The sequence below is a fragment of the Miscanthus floridulus genome, chromosome 17 (genome assembly GCF_019320115.1).
Source record: "Miscanthus floridulus cultivar M001 chromosome 17, ASM1932011v1, whole genome shotgun sequence".
NCBI lineage: Eukaryota > Viridiplantae > Streptophyta > Magnoliopsida > Poales > Poaceae > Miscanthus > Miscanthus floridulus.
In genome coordinates this window covers 108,598,846-108,619,287 of record NC_089596.1, presented here as the reverse complement: position 1 = coordinate 108,619,287, position 20,442 = coordinate 108,598,846, and positions in this window count along the sequence as shown.

The window sequence follows — 20,442 nt, the reverse complement described above, 5'->3', positions numbered from 1 at the left end:
CTCTTTAGGATCTTTTACGGTTGAGTTACACCACAAACCATTCATCAAGGCATTCACACATCACAATCATTATACATTAAAGAGTTTAACTGTTTGCTGAAACATCATTGATCATAAAAGAAAATACATTAAATTGTAATCTTGCACATCTCATCTACATGTTCATTTAGTATCCCATGCTCCAACTAGGTTTTCTCTTGGTCACTTAACACTAACATCAGAGTAACTTGCAGCTCACTTTGGACACCCATCCTGAGGTCTACTACACTTCGACTTCATTGAGCTTGGCTCAATGGTCATTAAGCCTGGCTCAATGGTCAGTAAGCCGAATGTACCTACACAACCACTTATTGGTAGCACTGAGTACATTTCATACTCACAGGGATTATACCAACATATATATTTGGTGGATGCTAGGATTAATAGGCATTTTGTAACTTCATATAAAAAGCATGGCATTTATTAAAGAGATAACATTCTCATGATTCATACTTTGATTCTAATTAACAAGTACAATATTATTGACAAATAACAATGAGATCATGGTTAAGTTATCAAGATCATAATTCTTCTCATCATCAAGTTTCATCATCAATGCTACACTGGTCCTATCTTGAAGGACTTCAGGCTTTCAAAAGAATCTCTGTAGAGGTGTACAACTATACCTACATGGACAACAAGGATGAACCACCATACTCATGCCTAGATAAGGGTTGCCTCATGGTTCTAACCTTTCCTCAATGTGGCTCTCCAATTGACGAATAGTTTGACTGGGTAGAGATGTAACGACATCTTGTCTACACTATGTCACCCCTCGCACCGAATCCATGTGATAAGCAAGTCACCACCAAGTACTTGACTTACCGCCCCCATTTGTGATATGTGGTCTGTATGGGTGGTTACTCAAACTTGCTATCCCATGGACTTTCCTTAGCTACTCCACGAGCTACGTCACTTGAGATTCGACACTCACAATGACCTCACCCCTCGCTTGAGTAGAGATTACAAAATTGATCATCACTTCATTATCCCAAATTAAGGTTGGTCCTTAGTCACATTGAGTCATTTGAGTAAAGTTGACACCCTTTGCAACTTTTAAGTGATGATTAATTATCCCGGTGTAGCTCCTACACGAGTGAGAGTGAGTACCCGCTAACACTTGACTTCTAATGAAGCTGGCCATCTAAGCTTTTAAGCGATCCGAACCCATTGGTTGAGTAGAGGCTATGATCAGCTTAAGTGAGTTGGTATAACTTAGCAAGACTTGATTAAGTAGTTCATCATTTTAAATGATATGCAAACACATAATAAACAATAATAAGTATCCAAAGTAGGTTAGTAATAGTGGTGCGTTCTAATCATGAAGTTCTGATGACCAAGGGTGATCATGATGACACATAAATGTTCCTCACACCCTAGGTTAACTCGTGAGAAGACATCAAAAGAGTTGGAGACGAGCTCACTTGATTGAATTGAGAGATAAATAGCATATGAGAGTGATTCAAGATAGAGAGTTTTGATGAGTGATCTAACAGTGGATTAATGTCATACTAATTTATATCTAAACATGTGATAGGGTGGTTAGGTTCTAGGGTTAAGGGTTAAACATTTTAAACATTTAAAATATTCGACAAACAAGTCCGTAAACTTCCATGTACGATCGTGAAATTGTTTCCCAAAGCTAACAAGTTTGGGTTGGGCTCTGAGTGAACTGACAGAACATTTTGATAAACTTGATGGACGATCTGTGGTGTCGACGGAACATTGCACAGAATGATCCATGGTGCTAGGACTTAGTCATTTTGGGTAAACTATGCTCATGGATGGTCCTTGAATTTGACGGATGATCCATGGTGAACTCTGTGCTCTCAGGTTCTCTGGAAAAATCAATTTTAATTGTTGATAGAGGGTTCATGGATCCCATGGATGATTCATGGATTCATCACTAGTGAAGGCTAAGTGTTCGGCTTTGATTTTTGGCTTAGTGTTGGTGTTGTTAGATGATCCATAAAATATGACGGATGCTCCATCAATGCGTTGATAGAACCTATGTGTTTTGTTGTTCATGGTGTTCATGTGTGATTCAAACCTAGATTGTCGATGATGTTTACCATGCATGTTAAAGGGGTTTCTATGGTTGTTTAGGTGACCTATTGGGCTTGTGATGGCTAGGTTTTGAGCTCTAGTTATCATGTGCATCATATTGATTTGTGAATCAATTTAATCTTGAGAAATGAGAGATTAGATCATGGAATTGGGCATGACAATTTATCTTTGAGATTTGGTGACCTCAAGGCCACCAAGATCAAAGATGGAGTCTTGTTTAACCGCTTCCAAGCAAAAGAGAGGGATTTGGCTATTCATGAGGATTCTTGTAAAAATTCATAAAAATGCATTAGAGAGGAATTGGATAGATTCATGAGATGATTGAGCTAGTGATGATCTTGAGCTTACTCTTGAGATGATGGAGCAATTACCAAGATTCATACTTCATCCATGCATAGAGAAATCAAGGGTTAGGGTTTGAGAGAGGATCTCAAGAAAAGGAGAAGAGAGTTCTTGAGCTAACCATGGATGGATAAGGAGATGGACATGCTCATGGTGGTTAAGATGGTGTTGATCCTTCCTTGCTTTTCCTCTTTTCTTTCCCATCCTTCTCTTCTCCTCCTTTAGTTTCTTTCTCTAGTTCAACCTTGTAGAGAGAGAGAGATGGAGAGGACTGGAAATGGATGAGTGAATTGATAGAGCTGGCTTTCCTTTGCTGAGGACATTCTCAATTTTGAGCTGACAAGTGGGGACAACTTGGGTGGGTTGAGGATAGATCATTCCCAACTCAATTCTACTGAACTAGTGAATTGACAAACAGTCCGTCGATTTGGTCGGGATGTTCCATCAATTCTCTAACTCTGAGAAATTGATCTAGAGAAAGTTTTTTTGGCATTGGGGGCATTCTCCATGTCTTAGAGGTTGATAAACACTTATAAAGAGATCAAAGATGTTGATTGGCATCCTTCTTGGAGTATCTTTGCGATGTTGATCATCTTTTGATCTTTGTTGACTTTGGTTGACTTGAGAGGATTGATTAAGTTGAATTGCAAATTTGGAGTCCTTGTCCTAGTAGGAAGCACTAGGAATCCTTCAAAGAGGATGATAAGGTGATCTTTGAGTGTTTGAGGGACTGTGCAAGGTCATCAAGGAAGTTCTAATAAAAGTTTTTAGTTGGAACAACTCTAGGTCGTGACACTTCATATCCGTATGTGACCTATATTCATGATTCATGCTTATATGAGTTAGAATAAATCATGTCCAACCATGATACAAAGTTTGATTCCTAGATGTATTAGGTTTCTTGTAATGTAACACATGAGCAACTTCTTTGTTTGGTATATGTTAGCTTCGTCAGTTCGTTTTCTTTTGTCCATCCACTAGGTATGTTAGCTTTTTTTCTTTTTCCACCCCCCGACTATCTTTAATTAGTCTCTTTCCATCCTTTGGTTTTTCTTTCTCCATCCGTATCTAGTCCATCCATAGTTATTTTTCTTGATCCAACATGGCGGTACTCAAGCTAGGTGGAGCGCAGGATCATGGGGCTCTTTGAGGCAAACCTATGTGACTTGGTCCAATGCTACTTCTAGAAGGAACAATCTCTAGGAGCATCTATGGTGTGGCTAGTTCCTACCATACGCATTCTACACACTAGGGCTTTGGTATGCTGTGTGGCTGGTGAAGCATGGCATCCATGACTTCTCACGAGCCATCCACATGTTCATGGTGCTCATGGTGTTGTGGCGCTGCTGAGACGCTAAGGCTGATGCTGGACTTCATCAAGAGCACATGACTCAAGTGGACGTTGTCTGGCGGGTAGCTGGAAAGGGACCTCTCCATCCCTGAGCTCCTAGTATGGCCACTATGGCACCTCGATGGGCATGGGAATGGGTCCCTATAGAGGCTGCTGAGCTTGCCCATGCATGCTTCCTAGAACCGCTGCTCGCCCACACTCACCGGACTGCTAGAGTCATGGCTGTCACCCACGTGAGTTGGTCGGCTCTCCGCGACACTAGATCCCTGTTCTATCGCTAGTCTAGTGCTGCATCCACCGCTAGCACAAGCATATGCTACCCCCATGCACCACACGCACTAGTGCACCACACTGCAATATTGAAGTTAATTACCATGAGAATTGGTGATTCATTAGTGAAAAATCATTCCATCAATTAACCTGCCATTAGCACATAATAACATTCCCTTAGCACATAAAAAATGTTCCATTAATTAACCTACCATTAGCACATAATAAAGGAACGACCGTGGCGGCGACAGATGTCGTAGAACCGACCAATTTATAAGAGTACAAGTACAATGGTGGCCCACAAGCGGTCGCACTGTCATACTTGAACCCATATAAACCCGATAGTCCATCGAGTACCACGACGGGTCTCGATAAACGATTTACAACAACCAAGATCGTACATAATTCAACATACATGCCACATATTACATAAAGTTCACAGAAACATTTCCATCATCAGAGTATGAAACAAAGTTATTACAAACCAAGTTTGATAAATAAAAGTGGAAGCAAATTAAGTTTGAAAGTAGCACTTGCCAACATAGTTTGATACAGTGCCAACATACGATCACAGTCCACAAAAGCATATAGAGGGATTAATAAAGAAGCCTGCCCAAGGCTTACTCCTCATCCACAGCGGGATAGAAGCAACTCTTGCAATAACCATGATAAACAGTGCTATCTGCAACAATGGTAAATAAACCCTGAGTACGAGAAGGTACTCAGCTAGACTTACCCATCATAAACCAGAAATCAACTAACTCCAAGGATTATGCAAGGCTGTATAAGTGGAGATAGCTTGACAACATTTTGCATAAAAAGCGATTAACTTAGTTATACAATTATAATTTTGTTATCAAGTTGATTATGACCATCCATCTCTAAATTAGCAGCTATCCTATGCCAAACATGTGGTATATCATTTTAAGAGCATACAATAGTAACCATAGCAGGTATTATAATTCCATGTTTATTTGAACCATCATATTCCATAATACAATTACTATGAGGTTGGAGCTAGCCAAGTTTCTCACTATCTGGGAGAGACGGTGATTCGAATCGATTTCAACCAGCTGGGAATTTATTCCTAACACAAACCCGGGTCTACCAGTCATGGTAGCCTTAGGTCATCTTTGGTACAACTCAAGTACACATTTTGTGGGTTCGCCCAGCGCCGCACAATCAGGGACAACCAAATGCCAGGACATTCAGGCCTAGCCTACCCTTGGGCTCAGTCTGGCTCCCCGCACATCCTTACTACCATCCAGAGTGCGCACTTTGATAGAGCGGGGCCCGGCCTAAGTTGAGCTACTCGGCTTTATGGTCAGAACGAGTCATCCGGCCAGCTAAGTGATAGGCATGCGTTCAATCTTGTCAAAAGGTCCAACAACAGTACGGTCCTTAATCGGCACAGATGGAATCACATGAGTCAACCTACCATAGACTCTGTTTGGCCTCGATTTACATTACCCCATGGTTCTTTTCCACGATAGCAAATATAGCCAACTGTGCTTCGGTATCCACCTATATCTCGTAGGTGACAGGAAATCACCTGACTTCTATCGGTCTAAGCATGGCTAAGCATATATTCGATCTTGGACCTATACAGGGTTAAAGGTACTTTTCTAGACAAGGAATTTATATGCATCAAGTGGTTCCAATCAACTCTTATAACCTAATGCATCAATCATAAGGACTTGAGTAATATTTTGTAAAATACGGGGAGACATAAAATGCTCCAGGGCTTGCCTTTCAGAAAGGAAGTGGGGCGGTGATCAGGGCACTTCGGAAGCTCTTCTAGGTTCTGCTCCTCGCCTTTGGGAGCCATGGCTTGAGGAATCTCCTGCTGATCCCCTTCCTCTCCTTCGTCGAACTCCAGCAACGTTATCTCCTCCGTCGATCCTAGATGTATGAGTATGGCATAAGATATTGTGAATGCATACAGGTCAACAAGTACAGTATGATGATACATGATGAATGGATTCTTGCAAGCATTCTTAACCACACAGTGTTAAAGTAATAACAAGTGCATCGCATTTTACTGAGTATGTGCATATCTCTTCTTGATTATTTAATCACTACTTCAATAATGCATTTATTATATCGCAAAATAGCAGCTATTTGTTTTACTCATAACTGAAGTTCTACTTATCCAAATGTGGTGATCTTAGACTTTCTGGAAAGCTTATAAAATTATCTACAACTTTCGTTTAATACTCTCACTGTGATTCAAGAGTTATATTGGGCAAATAAATCATTCAATCAAATCTATCCAGAAAGTAAACCTTTCGGACAGAAAACTTGTAACAGCTAGAACTCGAAAACTCTAAGTCCTATGACTAAAAATTTTACACAAGGTAGATTAGCAAGTTATCTACAACTTTGTTATTAACAAGTTTTATAGTAGAGACCATTATCCATATGAAATCATCCCCATAATCAAAACTACACATGCAGTCTTGTATTTGAATGAATAAGCGATAATTAGTTATTTGTATACAATCAATGGCTTCTAAGTCTTACCATTGACATCAACAGTTACTATGCAACATAAGAACCATAGAAAACATAATGCTTAATCACAATCTAATTATTTAATTGCCTTTCTTAATCTAATTAAATAATTAGGGTAAATAATAAACATATACTATAGGTGCATCATAAATTCTCAAAAATTTACAGTGGCTTACTAGTGCTACCAATAGACTACTGCAAAAGTTTCATGCCATCTTACCAAGTAAAACATCCTATGCAAAAATGACAAGGGAATTGATGATCCGCGATGCAAGCCTGACAGCGCGATTTCACGGCGATCAAACAGAAAATCCACAGCTCCATCGTGCGAACAACCTAAACATAAATTGTAGACCTATGTACCAGCTCCAATTCTTGTTTAGAACTCATGCCCTAATTCTCAACCAAACTCGAGTTATATCATCTCAAAATGACGCCTGTCAGCACTGTCAGGGTTTATGACTTAGAAATTTTTGCTAAGTGTTGAAAACAAGGAATTGATGATTCTTGTGAGCCTAATTCAAGCATGTTAGGAGCTAAACCAGTCTATGACCCAAAAATAAAAGTTGTTCCTTTTGCCAAAAACCACAACTTTGCTTTAATGACCACCTCCATGCAAAGTCTCTAGCACATAGTTCAAACTTGGTCAAACATGCTACATTTAAAAGTTGGCTTATTCATGAACTATGACTTAGTGACCACTTTAGCCCTAACCATGAATACCAAAGTTGTTCATAATAATCTTCTAAACATGTTTAAGCTATTTGTAAGGTCACCCACTCATTTCATGCATTGGTCACACATAGAGCTATCCAGGTCCACATGAATAGCATCACTTAAGTACTTGATTAGTCAAAAATGATCTTCATGAACATTGTTCCACTAGTCATCATAAGTGTAGCTAATATGTTTTAGTGACTCACATCCACAATTTACATGTATTCACTCATGATCATATGCATAGATACAAGGAGACATGAAATAACAAGCATGTTGCAAATGTTTCAATCAAATGTTTCAATTGTAAAAGCTTAAATATGAATGCTTGATGCTCATGCTCATGCAATGCAGTCAATTTATGCAAGGCTAACACCTAGGGTGTTACAACAGATCTCATGATGCAGTTCTGCTTGGTATGGGGAAGGAAGAAGAGGAGACAGAAAGAGGATTCAAATGAATTGCTGAGAGGGAATGGGGTTCTATTTATATTGGTCTTTGTAGAGTGATGGTGTAAGTGTGGTAGAGAGATGGAGGGCAGCTGGTGCCTCCCAACCAGCTCGCATGTGGACCATGGATGGGGCTTTGAATAACTATTCAAAGCACATGGCTCTAAGTAGTTATTCAACGCACTGACCAATCAAATCGCTTATACAACCCTAAATTTCTGAATACCACATCTTATGCATATATCTACCACCTGCAACCATAAAATGTATGTGCTACCACCAAAAAATTCTGAGCTCTATTTATTATGGAGTATAAATATCGATCAATCCTAATTTACATGTATTTCTCTCCACCCAGCAGAGCCCTCCCCTCAATGGCAAATGGCAATCCCCTCACCGACATTGTCATCCTCTGCCATGGAGCCCTCCTCACTATGAGCAGTTCTTGGGCCAGATCTTTGTCAGGACACTTGTGATTTGTTGTCCTCATGAAGGCATGGCTAGAGGTAGAGCTAATCTGAGCCACATTGACCAAATATGCTCCTTCAAGTAGGCATAGGATGCATGGCATGGACTAGCAGTAGGAAGCACATAAATTCTGCATGGTAAGGCTATCTCTAGGTGGGACACAGGTGATGAGGACATCACTCCTTTGGATGTACCCACTGATCCTCCAACCGTCATGCAAGGTCCAATGACTCGGGCTCGAATGCGTCAACTCAATTTAGAGGTGAGCTCGTTCTTAAGCGATCCTTTTCATACTCTTGAGAATAGACTACTACCTAATGATGTTATCTTGCTTAGGAACATTGGAGAGGGTCATGAGGGACTTAGAGTAAGAGGTGGAGGCGTTGATGACCAGCAAGGACATTCAACAGAAACTGGAGGCCCGATACAACATGATTTTGAATCTGCCTTAAACTGGTCACCCAGGACGCATCCAGACTCCGTTTTCAATGATCCACATATGGTTGGAAAGCTAATTTGATAAGGAAGCCAATCCAAGTGGTCTCACGTCAAAATCCCTTCGGAATCAACAGAAATTGTTGAAACAAGTCAGCGTCCAGAATCTGCCAGGGTGCTGCGACACCGTCTTTTGGTCCGTTGTACTATGTATCATGTTTGGGCCCATTAGGAGGCGCGTTTAGGGTAGGCGACGACCCTAAGACCTTTATAATCATACGCCGCCACCGTTATAAGGTTTTAGGTTTTGCTTAGATTAATCTATCAAGAACAGTTTCACCGTTTATTGGTTTGTGGGACCTCAACTTCGTGAGATTAATCATTCATCTACAATTTGGTTGCTTTCTTTCTTGTTCTTGCTTGTGTTCTTTGTTGCACAGGCAGGGATTAGCCTTCTTGGCGAGGTCAACTGGATCCGTATCTCGGTTGATAACTAGAGGAGTTGTGGTGCTAAGATTGCAGGGTTTGATCTTTTGATCTGAAGCCGGATTGGTGTGTCATTCTCCGCCACAATGATAGTTACAACTACCTGACGGAAGATCGGGATCCCCGTTCCCATTAACAGGGCATATGCAGCTTCTCCCACACTTGGCCAGCATACCCCATAGGGGCGAATCTACAGTATGTTACCTAGGTCTGCCGACCCGATGATTTTTTTAATCCTTTGTAGATTAAGGCTTTATTAAGTTCATGACCCTACTAAAACATCATATTACAGCAGCTTTCTCTAATGATGACCCAACAACTCTATTTTCTAGATTCACCACTGATACCCGGTACCCAGCCCTTTTGGTTTTTTTGGGAACAAGCACTTTTGGTTGGTTTTTAATAAAAGGTATATTATGTGACATAACGCTACTAAATCTTTTATCTCTTCATTAGGAATTTCACATTTTGCATAGATTAATCGCTCATGTCATGACTATGTTATCTGATGTTCTAGTAGAAGTCAAGTGGTGATATAGGGAGTTGCACCTTTTCTTATTCACATCTCTGTGTTATATATATTTATCTCAATTTTGATGGCAAGCAGTAGAAATGTTGTCCCCTTTCTGAGTACATCATTGTTGCTTTCCTTTGCTGCGTCCTTTTAGTTACTACTAAAATGTTCAAGTTAAACAAAAAATCTAGTATATTTATTTAGCAAATTTATTTTTATATATATGCTCATAGTAGATGGTTGAAGATCAATGACACCCTTGATCACCCATGAGAGGACGATCACTAGGCTCCCTAGACCTATCTCGACAGGAACAATAGTCCGAAGCAAAAATGTCCTCACTATGAGCAGCCACATCTTCCCCTTGGCGGAGACATCACCGTCCCCAAATGGAAGCGATGACCTCCCTTCTCTGAAGCACAAGGTCCATGGCACAGTGGATCCTAAGTCAATGAAGGGATCAATTTTTTTTGTGAATCATTGTGTGATTGTAACAGATGAGAACTAATGTCACCTACATAATTTCATTTGCTTTTGTCAATGCATTGAAGCTTATATATGTGGATTCAAGTATTTTGTCCTCATGGTCTATATGAACTCATGGTGTGAACTAATTGAAGTTTTCATCGATGAATGTTTAGTTCCTGTTATGAACCTTTTTTAGTGGTTTGCGAGGCGACAAGAGAGAAATAAAATTTAGATCATCAAATTCTTGAGAGTTTTACTCATTGTTATGGTTTAGCAATCTGCTATATTTTATTGCTCACTTCAAAATGATCTACAAAATCATTGGTTTTTATGGTTGCGAGTTAGTATTTACAAACCACATGCTTTACGGTTATGGGCTGGTTGACTAGGTGTATTATGATTTTATAGCTACAAGAGAATTTTACTACTAGGCTGAGTTTTTACGGTTACGAGACCATAGAGGGGTGACACATTGAATAACTATTCAACATGTAGTGCGTTCAATAACGGACTTATCTAAATGAGTTATTAGATCTAAAATTAACCCATTAACTGATGGCCGGCGCTAAAACAAAATACTACATGTGAGAGCAAGGGAATAGGTACACCCCGGGAGTATAAAGGATTTTCCATAAAAGTAAGATTAAACTCACAGAAGATGTACCTTTTGCTTTAGATAGAGATAGAGCGAGATAGTTGTCGAATCACACACTTGTATCCTTAAACACAAGTAGAGAATAGAACAATAAATCAAGAGAAATTGTACAAAAAAATAGGACCACTCAAACAAACAAGAAGAATGAACATGAGCGATGCATCATATGTCTTTGACCATTGACCATGAAGATAACGAGTACATCTCAAGATATGGAGAACTAAAAATCCTAGGGTAGTGTTGTATGTGTTTACAACACTAGTTTAACCCTTGACCTTGAAGCATACATTATATTGCATGGCATTCAAATAAATAATTGAAAATGTGCCAACATGAGATTTGTATTTTAACATGTACACTTAGATGTGGTTTAGAGCACGCCACTATGTCTTCATCTATGATAACCTAGTATTAAGGTCTTCCAAACGTTACATAACTATCTCTCATTCCAGTGTATAGGCCAAGTAATGAGTTGTTATCCATGCGATTCCCAAGAGTTGTTGCTTTGACAACTTTTACATGGCATGCACATCGTGATTGTTTTTTGAGATGGCTGTCTAATGCAACAACATTAGTGCAATCTATATGACAGGAAATCAAATACATCATCATCGCACGAAGCACATCAAGACTGATATTCACTTCATTGGCGAGAAAGTTACTCTCCACGATGTTCATGTGCTTTATGTTCCATCAGTTCACCAGTTCACCGACATCATGATAGACCACATGTATCATTGTTTGTTGATTTTAGGTCCATCCTTTGCATTCGAGATGGTCTTAATGCGACTGTGGGTGGGTATTTGGTGTATATGTATTGACTTGTGACACAAGCCGTATTGGCTATATATATGAAAGTCATGCAAGGCTAAGGATGTGTGGTATTTTGCTATGTCTCTCTACAGAAACAAAATGGTAAAGGTTTCAAAAAGAAGATACATTTCCTTTTTCAATGGAAAATTGTGGTTCTGCTATCTCTTTAAACAATGTCTCCATCTCTACAAGTTGCATTTGCTATCTACCTCCCATTGTTTTTGAGTGGTATCACATGGTCCACACTCCATGGGAAACACAATTTCCCCTTTCATGTTGGGCTTGTAGATCATTAATTATCTCCTTGGCTCCTCTCTCTCTCATCTCTTTGTCACACCCAGTTTTAAAGACAAAACCATGTTCGCCATATGTGTGCCTAGGAAGTCCACACATACAACAATAGAATGAATAGTACTAGAAACAATGTTATTAAATAATGTATACATAGCTATATTAACACTTACATCAGAGTATCGTGGAACGGTAACTAATCTTCAAGATCCATTCTTCACAGGGACGACTGACTGAAGGTACATACGCCTAACACTTATCAGAAATCTCACTAGCTGCACCTTCTGTTACTCATCCAGGATTTTTCCAAAATTTAAATGCAAAGCAAGCGTAAGTAAATGTCTTACTCAACAATTATAACATGGGGTTCATGAGGCTCAAAAGGTTGACACTGGTTTAACCGCAGTTAGCTTTTAATTGAGTCACAATTTTAAGGAATTGAGTAGCGACAAGGTTCACATAAGCCCATATAAACAAGGTAAATATTAATAATAAATAGCATAAATAATTAATCAATAGTGATCATCTATTCCATAAGGGTCCAAGGCCGCTCGTGATCGTGAGCATGACTGAAAGGTCCTAATATGGCTAGAGGGGGGGGGGGTGAATAGCCTATTTAAACATCTACAAATCAACTAGAGCAATTTGATTAGTATGACAAATAGCGTAATGCAAACTTGCTCTAGCTCTACAAGGGTTGCAAGCCACCTATCCAACAATTCTAGTTGCAATGATTACTTAAGCACACAAACTTGCTATGTAATTACTCACTAAGAGCTCTCAACCTTGCTACTCTAAAGAGCTCAACTAGATGAATATAAATAATAAAGCAAGCTCTCAATTCTAATTACACTAAAGAGCTTGTGTCAACTAGTTTGTAAGAATGTAAATAAGTGAGTAGAGTGATTATACCGACGTGTAGGGGATGAACCAATCACAAGATGAATATATAGCCAATCACCGGGAGAATGCCAAAGACAAGAGACAATCGATTTTCTCCCGAGGTTCACGTGCTTGCCAACACGCTACGTCCCCGTTGTGTCGACCAACACTTGGTGGTTCGGCGGCTAAGAGGTGTTTCACAAACCTCGTCCACACGATTGGACACCGCAAGAACCGACCCACAAGTGAGGTAACTCAATGACACGAGCAATTTACTAGAGTTACCTTTCGGCGCTCCACCGGGGAAGGTACAACTCCCCTCACAATCACCGAAGGCGGCCACGAACAATCACCAACTCGTGCCGATCCTTCACCGCTGCTCCAACCGTCTAGGTGGTGGCAACCACCAAGAGAAACAAGCGAAATCCGCAGCACAACACAAATACCAAGTGCCACTAGATGAAATCACTCAAGCAATGCACTTGGATTCTCTCCCAATCTCACAATGATGATGGATCAATGATGGAGATGAGTGGGAGGGCTATGGCTAAGCTCACAAGGATGCTATGTCAATGAAAATGTGCAAGAGTTATCCCTTGAGCCGGCCATGGGGCTATAAATAGAGCCCCCATCAAATAGAGCCGTTATACCCCTTCACTGGGCAAAACGCGCTCTGACCGGACGCTCCGGTCACACTGACCGGACGTTGGCCCTCAGCGTCCGGTCGCCCGATGGACGCCACGTGTCATCCCCTTCAAACGCTGTTCGTCAGATTTCAACGGCTACGAAGCTGACCGGACGCTCCGGTCAAAACTGACCGGACGCTCCGGTCAAAACTGACCGGACGCTGAAGCCCCAGCGTCCGGTCGTTTCCAATAAGCTCCCCGAGGCATGTTTTTTCGACCGGACGCGTCCGGTCCATCTTGACCGGACGCAGACCAGCGTTCGGTGCTCAACTCTAGCGACTGTGCCGTCTGACAGCTCGACCGGACGTAGCCCTTCAGCGTCCGGTCGCTGAGTGACCCAGCGTCCGGTCAGTAGACCGACGCCAGCATCATTTCGACCAACTCCATTTCAACTCTAACTTCTTCACCCTTGCTCAAGTGTGCCAACCACCAAGAATTTTGCATCCGGCGTAATAGAAAATAGACATTTCATTTTCCCAAAAGCGTCGAACCCATCTCAACCCTGCAAACACCTTGTGCACATGTGTTAGCATATTTTCACAAATATTTTCAAGGGTGTTAGCACTCCACTAGATCCTAAATGCATATGCAATGAGTTAGAGCATCTAGTGGCACTTTGATAACCGTATTCCGATACGAGTTTCACTCCTCTTAATAGTACGGCTATCTATCCTAAATGTGATCACACTCACTAAGTGTCTTGATCACTAAAACAAAATGGCTCCTACATTTTATACCTTTGCCTTGAGCCTTTTGTTTTTCTCTTTCTTCTTTTCCAAGTTCAAGCATTTGATCATCACCATGCTATCACCATTGTCATGATCTTCGTCATTGCTTCATCATTTGGAGTAGTGCTACCTATCTCATAATCACTTTGATAAACTAGGTTAGCACTTAGGGTTTCATCAATTAACCAAAACCAAACTAGAGCTTTCAACGACTGATATGCAGAGATTACACACTTTCACCGTGAGTCATGATTTACCCTTTCGCCCGAGGTGTTTAGCCTCTTGACCCATTACCAAGGAAGGTCGTCAGAGTTCACTATAAAATCTTTCAGAAGTTCGTCTAACAAGTTAGGGCCGCTAGGTTTCTAATTGGCAAGGGAATATAGAGCTCCCCTTCTGAATGGCACATTCCACGTAGGCTATACACATAGGGACAAAGACCGCACTATACTCAGTTCAACAAGCCCCTTTTGCACCGTTTCGGGTAACCACTAACAAGCTAGAAAATGTCTTCATACTAAACTAAAGCCAGAGCCATGTAGCCCTTATGGTTGTACTGTAAGTCCCGGATAATCGCTTACAGATAAGTCCTGAAGGAGAGGAATCTAGAGCATCACAAAAACTATGCTCTAGCCCCCCTTTTTTATTGTTGCTAAAAACATCTTTTAGTGTTTATTGCATATATCATTAGTCAAGTTACAAGATCATGGTCTTTAATTGAGCGCTAGTATCATACTACCCAACGCAATAATCCCATAGGTGTCAAGGTATGAGTTCAAAGCTAGGAAATCCTAAATGGTAATCAAGGTAGACACATGCAGTATGAATTAAATAATTAAAAATGAGTAGGAGTGAAGTATGATCCCATGCTATACTTGTTTTTCACTTGCTTTACAAATAATAATGGTCAACTCCTCGTAGAACTTTTGATCTTCTGTTCTTTCGGTCTCCAGCGCTTATGGACAGCTCTTATACTCGCAGATCGTAGCACACAAACAAACATACAAGCAAACAAATAGAGACAACTAAGAGCAGTATACCACACGAGACAAAACAACGAACTAAAAGAAAGCTAGGTGTGGTCACAAGATCACAAGAAACACCGAAAAACAATGCTACCGTTAGAAAGAACGGCTATAAAAAAGTTTACATTATAAAAGGGAAATAAAGACTACATGCTTGATTTATTTTAATTAAATAAAACCATATGATGGTTATTAACTCAGATTAGTTAAATTATATTTTGGTTCAAAGCCGAGTTAAAAGTAATCATGTTTTATTTATAAATATTGTCGTATAAATTAAGCAAGTTAAACTTTAAATTTGCAAAGTTAAAAGAGCACTGAACATCTATTCAGATTATATGTGATGCATGTTTGAGCTAGGCAAATTTACAATTAAAAACATATTTTTATTAGGAATTAACCATATTAAAATTGAACCTATGTATGTTTTTAATTTAGTAAACTGGTAGCATGCACACTAATCGAATTAATATTTAAATTATAAAGTTCAGGGATATTTGATATGATAAACGCTGTCGCTAATGTGCGAACTACATCGTCACATACTGGAGCAAAGAGAATAGACTAAAGCCGATTCAGGGACGAATAAACGGCAGGATAAGAACTGCAGAGATTTAAGTGGAAACAACATGGAAGATGGAATGATTATTAGTGAATAAACATTCACAGAGAGAGAAAAAGACCTGTCTGTGAATCATTGGAGAGCATGCATGCAGTTTGCACGATCGTAAAAGGCAGCACTTGAATTCCTAGGGCGGCTTCCGCTCCGGCAAGAGAACATGCACAACTTCGACAGCAAGGAAGGATGACGTAAAGCACCTGAACATGGTGTCCGGTGATAGGCACACGGCGATCCTCAACACATGAAGATGACCGGCTTCTGGAGAGTCTACACCGCCAGTGGCTTGGACTTGCTCGTCTCACGCTGAAGCTCGAAACAGGATCATGAGCAATATAGATAACAGAGGGCAGGGAAATACATGTCGGGCTTGGAATTCTGACCAACGGTTGAGACGCAATAAAGCCGATGGAAACGAGGACGACCAGTGAAGGCGTTCATTGCATCTTTGGGAACACAGGAGATCCGGCGACTTGCTGCTGTAACTAAAAGGCGATCCAGTTCACACCCTAGCCAGGAGGCTGAGAAGTCCAGGACGCTCATCATGAACGACAAGCAGCTTGCCGAGGTAAAAAAGATCGTTGGCGGCGGCGCATATGATCTGCAGGGCATCTAGGGCAGCAGGAGTTTGTTATTTATAGATGGACACGTACGGCGTGATGGTCTTGGTGTCCTTGGCGTGCGTGACACACAAAGATGAATGATATATTACTAGCAGGCCTGGTTATTTGCTTCGTGGATCACGTCAAAGCATATACCCAAGGAACAAAACAAAAGAATAGGCAGGACATTACCAATGATAGAGAGAATTGCACGGGCCTTCTTCCATCCATTAACGAAAGAGCGAAAATGTTTGGCCAAAGGAGATTTAGGATTAAGATTAATTATTTTCGGAATTATTTAATTTCGTGTATACAAATAATTCTAGAAAAGTCTAGAATTGCTATTTAAGCCCAGAAAAAACTTTGAAGATTCCGAAAATTCGAGGACAAATCACATAGATATTTTGGAACATGAGGGACCCAAACAAAGTATTTGGACCTCATGAATAGATACTTTGGAGCACCTAAAAATTAGATTATGCTCCTAGAAAAAGTGGGAAAGAATTTCAGAAAAAGCCGGAAAAATTCTCAAAATGTTTGTAGGGATAGGTTGATGAACGATATACTCAAATGAGTGATTTGGTGCAGAAGAAGAAGATCTTGAGAAACTTCAAACGGAAAGATTAAGATCGAGAAAGCAGAGATTTAGTTACATAAAAAGATAGAGACAAGCCGGAGAAAGATGAATGGCTTACTAATAAACGCGTTTTGAAAACTTTAACCACTCATAACACATAGTCATGCAAAAAGCAAACATCACATCAAGCAAAAGCCCATCAAATTAATTTGGAAAACTTTGAAAAACCACAGTTTTCTATAACTAAATTTGTGCAAACTTAAACTAATCTTGGAAATTTTATATCAACAATGAAATCATTTATTTTATTTACTGTTTTCTATGCACAACCCGACATCGAAAATTTTGGGGTGTGGCACTCTTGCTTCCTCCCTCACCCAAACCCCTGGTGGTGTATAGGTAGACAACAAATGTAACTCCCTAGGTACCGATGGTGCTACTATACACCTTTGGTGCTACCATACATATTATCCAATCCCATTTTTCCAATAATATTCTGCACTCTCTCTTGTGGTGTGATTTAGATCCATATCAGCGAAGGAATAAGGATGGAATGATTGTTGCGAAGAGGGGGGGGGGGGGGGGGTGCAGGATAGGGATGGTATTGCCTACATCTTTGTTTCCTACAAAAACATTCATAGAAGGATCTTCTGCAATCCATGTTTCCAAAAAAATTATGGAGTTACTAAAAAGTGTTCCAATTATTCCAGCCAATGAATTTCTAGTAGATTTTTTAAATAAATGGTTTTTAAAAAGTTCTCGAAAGGATTTTGGGGAGAAATATTTTTAGGAGCCTATGGAATATTGTTTGAAAGGTTTTACTAGATAAGAATGGCCTAGATTAATTCTAAAAGTTGAAGAGGAAGAAAGAATGAATGGCCACTAGAGGGGATAGCTACATTCATTGCCATTGTGCTTTCACTAATTATCATTGTCCACACACATAGAGGATCCCCGCATGAGTGTACTTTTATTTTAAGTCATGTCAAAACACAATTCGGGGAGTAGAACTCATACATTGTCCAGGCTATTGTTTCAATTATTATATGGGCACTGATGACTCCTTATAGTTTGCATACTAGTTTGTTGGTATTTTTAAACGCACATAGATAAATCCGCAAGCGCACGGATACCATTGTAGCTTTCACCCGGGAGTATTCCAAGATATCGTACTTATCCACAGGGAAACAATGGTTAAAGAAGTTGATAGTTCACCATCATGTATCTACTAGCTAGTATACTAACTAAACTAAAGTGGGGTTAAGTGTTGATAATGATAGGAGTTATGAATAATAACACACACATAAGAGAATTCCATAATAAATGAGCAGTCTAGCTAAGTTGAGAGGACAATGGGTGAGTTCAAGGTTCCTAAATACTTCTATATTACTTTGGTTCTATAGGATATAACTAAATCATGGGTAAATATAACGATCATACACAATAACACTTTGGAGCAACAATACCTTTCCAACTCTCGAGGGGAGTGAGAAAGCGTAGTTGGTGGAAGGCTGCCTAAAGCTCTACGAACACCAATCCTAACATGCTGAATTACAACGGTTGGACATAGCTGTCACCCCTGGGGCTATCATAACTAACCATAGGATTGAGCTCAATCTCAGGTAACCTATAGTCTAGACACCATGTCTATACTACGGATTACTACTCTAGTCACATATGATAACTAAAGCACTCTATGCGAGCAAAGATCCCATGCTAAGATATGATAACTATATTAACCATACACATGAAAAAGGCATAAAAGTAAATGGAGAAGATAACTATATTAAATCCTAAGTCTTGCAAAGGTAAGATACAAAAATATACCTAACCTCCAAAGATTTCTCTAGAACCTGAGCATGGCTCAACTCTCCCTAACTTTCAACTAGAGCTATTCTACTTCTACATCTTGAAAGCTTTGTGAAGATTTATCTCTTGTGGTGTATTTTGATTTGAATGAGAGATGGCTCTCTATGGGATTGATGGCCTCCTAGAGGGGGTAGAGGGCTCCTTATATAGGGGAGATGGGGTAGGGGGAAGGCATTGCCATGTCATCGATCTGCGTTAACTCCCTCGATCACCGTTGGATAAACTGACTTAAAACTGCCTTAAAATTAACAATGTAGATCTTAGAAACACATACGAGGTGGTGTAGAGCAAACGGGCTCCAGAGTAGACCAAACTGGCCTCCTCACTAGGCCGACAGACCTGCCACTTTGGCAAGTGGGCTTCCCCTTTGTGCGGTGGGTCCTGGACTCCGTCTTGAGTTGCCTTTTGTAGTTTTTGTGAGTTGAATCACTTGTTGGCGTCAGTTTGCTTGTTTGGAGTGTATAATAGTGGTCCCGGGGCTGTTTTCTAGATAAATCCTCCTGCATTCACATATTAACCAAAACTTGTGGAATCCATTAGTTTAAAACCCTATACCTATGTTTGCTTATAGAATTAAGTATATATGCAGGATATGTTGACGATTTATGATTGACATTAACAACTGTCAACAAGTTCCCCCAAGCTTACCCTTTGCTAGTCCCTGAGCAAAGTTAAACTTGAATAATGGATCAGGAGCTGCTACAATATTTTCATGCCTCAAAAGTACACATACGTTCAATCAAAATCCTCCTCCATATATTCAAACACATGGAAGTGTGAGGAGGCTGTCAGATCAAACCCCACCAACAGAATGGATTCTAGGTGGTAGTACCTTCAACTTCTAGGTTGCCGGATTGCAGATGACATAGTGGTATCCATCAGCCCCAAGGCACCAGCATAGGATGAGACCGTTGTAGCAACCTGAGACAACTACATTGTTCATGGTGAAGGGCAAGAAGGACAAGGAGGGTTAAACACCGGTGATGCTGGTGAAGTTTCGTTGGCCGTAGATTCCATCGTAGAAGAAGCCAGCCATAGTCTGGGGCATCAACTTATGGTTGTCCGAGATGAGGCATTTCTAGGAGCGATGGACACATTTGCAGCAGAACAAGGAGCGGGCGGGGAGGTAGTGGAGGATCTTGACAAAGACATCGTCCATGAGGCTGGCCAGTGTATTCCTCTTGTTGGGGGGCTCCTCCATTTCGTCAGTGTGCATGTAGTAGAATGAGAGCTTGCTCAGTAATGAGATCACTAAGGAGGAAAATAATCCAACAAAGATTCATCGGTGAAGTCCACAACTCATACCAAAGTGCATCTTTAACAACCATTAACAATTTTCATGGTACAACCTCATCTAAATTTAGAGTAGCACCACATAGATATATATAACTCAAACTAGAGTAGCAGATAATGGAGTTGTAACTATTACAATTCTAGCTAAATCAAGTCTAACCATCACACTTACAATCAGTACACGAGCTCAGAGCTTGTTCCATAGGAGACGACACAAAGATTAAGAGGACTACAATTACAACAGTTTTGAAGGACAAAGAGGGTGGAGCAGTTGTTGGGTTT